The sequence below is a fragment of the Apium graveolens genome, chromosome 5, assembly GCF_009905375.1.
Source record: "Apium graveolens cultivar Ventura chromosome 5, ASM990537v1, whole genome shotgun sequence".
Taxonomy (NCBI): domain Eukaryota; kingdom Viridiplantae; phylum Streptophyta; class Magnoliopsida; order Apiales; family Apiaceae; genus Apium; species Apium graveolens.
The window spans coordinates 42,989,809-42,999,790 of NC_133651.1; positions in this window are offsets into that span (position 1 = coordinate 42,989,809).

Sequence of the window (9,982 nt, forward strand, 5' to 3'; positions counted from 1 at the left end):
TTGAAATATTTTGGTTGTGAAAAAAGTAAATCAAATCTTGTAGTAAGATGTGTTAAAACATAAATTAAACATGCAACAATGAATAACACAGATCTTTCAAAACCCACTTAATTTTATATTAAAATTAAGAATATTTTGCTACAAAATTTTTAGGCTCTTTATTGATAAATAGCTTAGCTTCTTCCTTGAGATAATACAAGATTTTTCTTATCTCAATTGTTACATCTAACAAAGGACCAGTGTTAACTTTATATGATAGTTAACTACTGGTGTACACAGTGTATAATAAGAGATGCTATTCACTTTATTAAACTGTCACTAATCATTTCATTTTAGGAAAAGTATATCTTCCATTTATGGCTTAGCATATTTTTGCATACTTTGTTAACTTTGATCCTCCTTTGTCAGTTAATCTTCACCCTTAATCTTGCACACTCTTCAAACTGCTTTTTGTAGACTTGTCAATCTAACTGGTTGGATTGTTTATTAATTGTTAATCTTGGATATTGAACTGATCTGCAATTTATACTTTGAGATTGTACCTCGAGATCTCCAGTTAGGCATATAGAGAACTTGACATCTCGATAAGTATATTGACTTATCGAGATCTCTAATACTCCATAGTTGATTTGACTTGTAGAGGTCTCTGAGTTTTCTATAAGAAAAATTTAGCTTGTCGAGATCTCTCATCTTCATATCTTCACTTTGACTTATCGATAACTCAGAGTTCTCCAATGATTTTTGACTTGTCGATATCTCCGAGTTCTCTAGTAAAATTTGACTTGCCGATAACTCAGACTTCTCTAGTCAATTTTGACTTATCGATAACTCTGAGTTCTCTAGTGAAGAAATGACTTGTCGATATCTCCAATTTTCATGTCTTCAATTTGGCTTGTCGATATCTCTGAGTTCTTTAGTAGCTTTCCTGAGTTCTCTATAAGTCATTTTGGAGTTCTCGAATGACTTCTCTATAACACTAAATATGTTACTTGTAGAGATCTTGACTTAGAACAATTTTCTCAAAACAGATTTATTCAACTCCAAGCTTCTTCATAATTCTTCTGAGGCATGATCTTCTTGATCTTCTTCCAGATAGAATTTTTAGGCTTGATACTGTTCAAAGAAAAAGACTCCAGTCTGCTCTTTGACATTTTTACAGACTTTAAATGCCACAATACAAAATACAAACTATGATTACAATACAACTTACTTAGGGTTGTCAAATTGACTTAATCTTGGTAAGGTACATGCATGTCTTGCACAACAACCTCCCCCAATTTGTGAGAAGATTGCTTAACACAAATTCATGCCTGATAATAAGACTAACCCCGAGTTATAATGGAAAACAAGACTAATATAGAAGTTGACACAATTACAGTAGTGTACATTAGATGATTTTGAGTTGGGAAATTACAAGCATCAGACAAAGACTGGAACTTTTGATTCTTCTCTAATGAGGTCCTTTAAATATACAAGAATTTCAAGTTCATCTATGATTGGAGTCCCTGTTAGAGCTTCTATCAGTTTGAGTCTGTCTTGTTTTGGATAACCATCTAACATGTCAATTCTGAATTTTGAAAATGAGCCAACTTTTACATTCAGAAATCTTCCATCTTTGGAGATTCTGCTCATCCCTTTTGCTTTGAGTTATCTAATCATTTGATGTACATTTCAATCTCTTCATCCTACTTCCATTTTTCTCCTCATATTCTGCTTTACTCCTTGCTCTTCTTTCCTCTCTTGCAATCAACCATTCAGCCAGAACAGATCTCCATGCTCTTGTAGCAGTATCATTGTCCTTCAACAAACTTATCATCCTCTTTATTTCTATTGGAGAGAGAGTATCCATTAAATTGCTGCCAAGAAAAGTGAAGGACCCATCTTGAAAGTAGATTCTCACTTCCTTTAGAGTAACAACCCAGACTCTAACTATTTTCTTAGCTAGCTATTGAAAATAATCTTCATTTGAGATGCACCAATTTAAAGGTAGAAAGTCATTTTGCTTGAAACAGTTTCATATGGCGTTTTCAGTAACTTGTACTTTTTCAGCATCCTTAGCCTTCTTAGGCTTCCTCCCAACAGTTTTTAGTGAATTTTAATGAAGGCTTGTCTAAAGGTAAGTTTGTGATTTTCTTAAGAGAAGTTTGATTTTAGGTGATTGGAGTTTTTAGGAAGGTGTTTGCAATTTATTTGTTAGAAACTTTGGCTTAGAGGTTAGAGGAAGTTTGATGATTGAGGTTGTTGGCTTTGAAGGTTGAGCTAAAGGTTGAGCTAGAGTTGTTTGGATTTTAAGGGTTTATTGTGGTTCTGAGCCATCATGTTTCTTTTTGCTTCTCCTCTCACTTCCTCTCTTCTTCTCATCATCCTTATTTTCTTCTTGCTTTTTATCTTTGCAACCAGTTTCCTTGGAGGATTGACTTGGATTTGAGCCAGTAGGTTTTTGGTTGTCATCCTTCTGCTCATCATCATCCTTGTCATTTTTTAAGTTGTATTGAGTATTTGGCAACATGGTGTCAGGATTTAAGAGATCTGTCCAAGATTTTTAACATCTCAACATCCTCATGCTTCTTGTTTCTTTTGTACTTTAAATCAGACTGCAAGGTCATGATCAATCTCATGTTTGATCTGACACAATGTTTTGGAACAAGGAGATGTCTGGCTTGTTTGGTTGTTGGACATACATAAACTACTCCTTGGTTTGGATATAGATAGGCTTCTGGAAAAGCTGTTATATGTGCCTTTTTGAGCTCTTGGAGAAGTTGAGTGTCTTCTTGAATAACTGGATTCACTCTGTCAATCATTACATCCAGTTCATATGCTCTTAAAGTTTGAAGATTTGAAAGAGTCACCTGAAGACACCTGTCCACACCACCATCATTGATATTTATGACAATCCTTTTCTCTAAAAAGTTATCAACTTTCACCACCACTACCCTTATGAAGTTGATGTTCTTGGCCAAACCTTTCTTGCAAGTCACATAGTTGTTTTAAAGAGACACTCTTAGTGCTGCAAGAAGGTCATTGAATTCCTGATCTTGATTGGGTCCTTTTGCAGCCCTTTGAAGTCTTTCTTTTCCAACATCAATTTGAGCACTTGAGCTTAGATTTTGCCTTAGCATCTCTAGATTGTTGAATCCTAGCCTCAATCTCCCCCTTAGTCTTGTTGACAAGCATGAGTAGGGGAGTTGGAATTTATGGCCTTACTTGTTCAGGTAGTGAGGGCAGTGGTATGTTGAGCTTCCCCGTGATGGCCCCCAAGGCAACATAATTCTGTATTTGAAGATGCTTGTGAGAGTCCACTAGGGTCTGAATATCTGATTGTTGACTTTTGACTTGAGAAGTCAAGGCTTGGACTTGTGCAGTGAGAGAAGCATTAGAGGTCTGCAAGTCTGAGACTTGTTGTTGAAGAGATTGGATTTGAAGATTTGTAGAGGTGGAGCCAGGCTGATAAGAGCTTGTAGATGTTGAGGAGCCAAAAGTTGCTTCCACAACCTGTTTGATGCCATCCATAAGCAAGGCAGAAGGCCCATATCTTCTCTGGTGTAGCTGTTCCAGTTTGACCTTTATGTCATTTAAATGAGTGATTTGCTGTTGGACCATTGCATGAAGAGCAATGAAGGATTGTTTGAGATTTTTGACCTCTTTTTCAATGGTAGTTAGATCCATCCTTGACATTTGATCAGCAAAATGCTTGAACTTGGAGGTGACCTGTACCTGAGATGATATAATCTCATCCATTTTATCCTTCACCAGCTTCCTTATCTTGTCTTCATGACCAGTAAGCTTGAGTTCTGGAGCTTTACCAAATAGGTGAAAAACTTTGAGTTGAGCTTTGTAGACATCAGTGACTGCATCATAGACATCCTGTGGAGTCAAGACCTTGGCATTGCTTCCAAGAATAGTGACATATTCATCCCTAAACCTAGCCAAGACTTGATCCATCTCCAATACAAAGTCTTGAGATAGCCATGCATCCACATTCCCATCTTGTTCTGCATCATTTACTATCTTCTCCTTCTGTTTTCCATATCTTCATTGTATGCAGCATAATGGCTTGATAGTCTTAATTGCTCATGTCTGAAGTGAGTATATATTGTGAGATATTTGCTAATCCAGAAATATGCTCAACAAGAAGATCATCTACAGATGTAGGTTGAGAGTCAGATTCTTGCAGCCATTGAGAGAGAATGTGTTGTTGCTGAGGTTGTGAGGTTGAAGGTTGATCAGAGCCACCTATGACAAAAGTCACAGTTTTACTCATAGATTGCTCTGTGGTTATGACAAGTTGTTGTTCCTCACATGTAGTGGGAACCTTCAATTGAATTAGAGGGGATTTGACTGGGTTATTGTCATGTGCACCAGTCTCAAACCCTTGTGCTTCTTGCAAAGCACTGTCACATGAATGTGATAAACTTGCCTCTCCCATAGCAGGGTCATTGGCAATCGTACTCCTAGCATCAACTGCCAATGTAATTTCTGCTAGGGTTTTGAGGGGAGTTGTTCCTTGTACAGGAACCTCCAATTGAATTGGAGATGATTTAGATAGCTCCCCCTCAGGAGTACTACCCTCAAACCTAACAGCCTGTGAAGGATGATTTGTATATGAAGGTGCATTTGTGGCATCCACGGGGTCTTCAGTAAAAATTGATGAATCCCCCATGATTTTGAAAGTAGCCTCTCACCATCTGATTGTAGTGTCAGGGTGGTGAACAAGGTTTCTTGAACCAAGTCACTTGATTTAGCTTGCACTTGAAAAATAGATTCAAGTGTTGTATGGGAAGAAGAAATTTGAGAGATGGGAAGTTGTTGTTCAGAAGTGAGTGTTGGCAGCTCCCCCTGAATAGATGAGGGAGCTTTAATAGTGCTCTCACTGTGTGTGCCATCCTTATTTATCCTACCATACACTTGAATTTCTTCAGGTGCAGGCTGTGTAGACTCTATCCATGATGCATTGGGGTGAATGCTCTTTTCAATAGACACATCCTGTTGAGAGAATGTATCTGGAGTCTGTTTAGTCCCCATTGTTACAACTACATCCTTTTGGGAGGATACATAGGTGGCTAGAGTGGTCAGCTCAGATTTTTTAATCTTCTTTGTTCTCTTGATCAATGGTGACTCAGCTTCTATTTGTTCCTCACCACTCTCATTCATAACCGTTAAGGTTATCTACTTTCTCTTCTTTTTACTCACCTCATCCTTTTGAGAAGATGAGGTGGTTGGTATCCTAGCTGCTAGTTGGTTTGAAGAAGTGATTTCAGCTTGGGAAGGTCCCTGTGGGTGTTCCTGTGTTTGTACTTCCACGGGTTTAGGGACCATCGATGTGCTAGACTGTGCATTGGATCTCATGTCAGGCATTGGGTAAGGGTAAGTCCTAAACCTCTCCAACATGAATGGAGTGGTTTTCAGACTCACATTTACCTTATTCTTTGTAGTAAGTGAACCAAATATTATTTTAGACACTTTCTTACAATTGCCTATTTTAGTGCTATCTATACCATTCAACAAATGTATGTCTGTTACTTTATGATTTAAAGTAGACATGATGAATCTAGGAATGAAGATTTCCTTACCTCTAGCGGACATGGGCATGGTCAGCCTGGTTGCAAGTTCTTCCAGGATCAATAGACCAACATTCAAGTGTCTGCTGAAATAACCTTTTTCAGCATTGCTAGAACATTTTTATTTTCCGTTGCTTTTTCTTTGTCACCTATATTTTTCTTCTTGCTATTCAAGGCATCATAATCAAGACCAATAGCAATATTTTTACATGGCTTGTTTTTCTTATGGTATTGTCCAACCAACTCAGATGCATTCTTGAAGGACTTCAACTTCACTTCATTCTTTTCCAATTTCTCCCTTAACACTGCTTCAATCTCACTTGCACACTTGAGCTTGTTCTTCAAATATGCATTCTCTTATCTTATAGCTTCAAGCTCTACCAACAATAATTCAGCTTCTTGTTTCTCATTTTCAAGCTTCTCATTTATCTTTGTCAGTCTGCTAACCTCTTCATTAGCAGCAACCATAATACTTGTATGAATGTAAAACATTTATGTGCTCATCTTTTCTATAGTTTCCATATATTGACTCACATTTAAAATAAATGGTGGTGAGAGTTGGTACCTGTGATTTTGATGAGGATGATTCTCCTTGCTCCAAGGCCATGAGTGCATAATTTCCAACTTCCTCATCTTCATCATTATCAGAGTCATCCAAACTTTTTCCCTCTACAATATAAGCTTTGCTTTGCTGTTTCTTTATAAGAGCTTAATACTTTGCTTCTAGTTCAAGATAAGCTTTGTATTTCTTTGCTTTCTTGGATTTCCTGCATTCTGTAGCAAAATGGCCTAGTTCATCATAGTTGAAGCACCTTATCTTGAATCTGTCAACAAATCCAGTTTTGTAACTATTTTTGCTATCAGATGTGTACTTCCCTTTTCCTTTCCAGCTGTTGTCTTTGTTGAATGATTGTCCTTTGCCCTTGAAAAATCTTGGCTTCTTTAATCTAATGTTAGAGAACTTTCTTTCCAGATAGGCCATTGACTGATCAAGCTCATCAAGTTCATATAGGGTGTAGAACTTATCTTCTTCCAATTTCAGAATGAGTTGTTCCTGTGAATCATTATTTCTTTTGCTCACATGCTGAGGCAACTGGAATCTGGGATCTTGGCTCATCATTAGAGGTCTGGCTTTCATTGGCAATTAAAGCACTTGAACCATCTACAACATGCCCTTGACCAGTTCTCAATGATTTCCTTTGAATCATTTCTAATTCATATGATTTTAGAATTCCATATAGAACTTTCAGTGTTATTCCGCTCAAGTCTCTCCCTTTTCTGATTGCTGAATTTTTCTGTTCCAAATGGTCAGGGAGTGTAAGAAAAAACTTCAAGTTCACTTCTTCAGCTTCATAGTATTGGTCATACAGCTGCAAGTCATTTATCAGCTTGTTAAACCTTTCAAACACATCAGTGATACTTTCTTTTGGCTTAACCATGAAACCCTCATACTGTGAAATCAATATTCTTCTTTGATTAGATCTGACTTCCTCAGTTCCTTCACAGAGTAGTTTAATCTTTTCTCAGATCTGCTTAGCAGTGTCACAATTGACAATGTTATTATACATTACATTGTCAAGTGATTCTATCAATATTAGCTGTAAGCCACTATCTAGGGAAACTTTTTCTTTCTCAGGCTCAGTGTACTCAGAAGGGTCTTTTGGAACATAATGAGCTGGAATGACCATATCACCATCTGTAGATTCCTCAACTCTAACCATAGGAGTGAAGAGCCCATTTTTGAGAATCTGAATGTATAGTGGATTGGTCATCCTGATGAACATCAACATTTTTTTTTCCAAAGATTGTAGTTAGCTTTGTCAAAGGTAGGAATTTTGATGTTACTGATTTTCTGTGTATTCATTCTTCCAAGATCTTGAATCTGTTTACTTTCATATTTTGCTCTGATACCACTTGTTAGGTAATGAATTACACACAGGGGGGTGAATGTATTTATATCTTTTTATGCTTTTCTTGAAATATTTTGGTTGTGAACAAAGTAAATCAAATCTTGTAGTAAGATGTGCTAAAACAAAAATTAAACATGCAACAATGAATAACACAGATCTTTCAAAACTCACTTAATTTTATTTTAAAATTAAGAATGTTTTGCTACAAAATTTCTAGGCTCTTTGTTGATAAAGAGCTTAGCTTCTTCCTTGAAAGAATACAAGATTTTCTAATCTCAATTGTTACATCTAACAAATGACCAGTGTTAACTTTATATGATACTTAACTACTGGTTTACACAGTGTATAATAAGAGATGCTACTCACTTTAGTAAATTGTCAGTAATCATTCCATTTTGGGAAAAGTATATCTTCCATTTCTGGCTTAGCATATCTTTGCATACTTTGATCCTCCTTTGTTAGTTAATCTTCGCCCTGGATCTTGCACACTCTTCAAGCTGCTTTTTGTAGACTTGTCAATTCAACTGGTTGGATTGTTTGTTGATTGTTAATCTTGGATATTGAACTGGCCTGCAATTTGTACTTTGAGATTATACCTCGAGATCTCCAGTTGGTATATAGAGAACTTGACATCTCGATAAGTATATTGACTTATCGAGATCTCTAATACTCCATAGTTGATTTAACTTGTAGAGGTCTCTGAGTTCTCTATAAGAAAATTTTAGCTTTTCGAGGTCTCTCATCTTCATATCTTTACTTTGGCTTATCGATAACTCAGAGTTCTCTAGTGATTTTTGACTTTCGATATCTCTGAGTTCTCTAGTGAAATATGACTTGTCGATAACTCAGAGTTCTCTAGTTAATTTTAACTTATCGATAACTCTGAGTTCTCTAGTGAAGAAATGACTTGTCGATATCTCCGATCTTCATATCTTCAATTTGTCTTGTCGATATCTCTGAGTTCTCTAGTAGCTTTCCTGAGTTCTCTATAAGTCATTCTGGAGTTCTCGAATGACTTCTCTATAACACTAAATATGTGACTTGTAGAGATCTTGACTTAGAACTTTTTTCTTAAAACAGATTTATTCAACTCCAAACTTCTTCATAATTTATCTGAGGCATGATCTTCTTGATCTTCTTTCAGATAGAATTCTTAGGCTTGATACTGTTCAAAGAAAAAGACTCCAGTATGCTCTTTGACATTTTTACAGACTTTAAATGTTACAATAGAAAATGCAAACTAAGATTACAATACAACTTACTTAGGGTTGTCAAATTGACTTACTCTTGTTAAGGTACTTGCATGTCTTGCACAACATTAGAGATTAGTCTTAGTTTTAGTTGTTAGATTATGTGTATGTGTGTGCTTGATCCTCTCTCTCCCCTTTTATTCCCCCTATTAGTAGTCAGGTTTCCTCTATGTTAATAGCCTAGTGACTGGTGATGGCTATAAGGAGAAGTGGGAGGCAGGGGAGGGGTGATGAGAATGACAGGGTGCTTGGGTGAAGGACACGTGTTAAGTGAAATAATGGATAAGATCATAGTGGGGGACTACGACAACCGAGAGCATGGTCATGCCCTCGATGGGCCTAGGGCTTTAATCCCAACAGAGGATGTCCAAATATATCACCAGGGATGATTGTAGGGAAGAGGCCTACGGTTTTTCTCATGGGGATCCATTTGGGGGCTGAAGGGGAGATGTTTCATAGGCGTCTGATATTATAAAGCTATCAGCATCCAACTCTTGAAATTGAGTAGCAGTAGACCGATCATCAACACCACAATTTATCCTAGTGAGATTCTCTATTGTTACACTATTAGGGCCCTCTAGATTCGCGTTGGTTTCTTTTTTTCTTGGGAAAAACATCCAACTCTTGAAATTGAGTAGCATCATACCGATCACCAACACCACCATGTATCACAATGAGATTTTCTTCCATAACACTGATACTTACCTCCAATTTCTTTTTCATAATATCTTCCTTCTCGTGGGCTTCAGTGCTACTTTTTATAACATTACCAGCAACTTTGTTTCCCGACAACTTGAGATTAATCGTGCATGCCTTTGAAGATTCATAAGTAATTTTACACAAAACAATACTATGAGCTGAATCCAAATCAACATTAAATGCCACTCAAACTATACTCATACATCTTAAACATTTCAACTTTACTCAAATCAAATCCAATAACCCCTGAATCAATTTCATTAATTTCAAAATCCAAATATTTCTATCCCCAAGCACATTACCCTCACAATCTCTAATTTGTTTCCGCGTTGTCTTTCCATCCCAAGTACCACATCCTGCCTTTTTGACGTATTTTCTCAGAAGTAAAAAAACCAGCTTTTCTGGAACCAGCCTTTTTTGAAGTTGTTGATTTTGAAAGTTTTGACAACTTGGAAAACACAGACATACACTTTTTAGTGTATAAAATGAGGGGAGAAGAACCAAGATTGATCATCATTAAGAAAAACATGCCACATATTCGAAGACGGACCGTAAACTTGTCTGA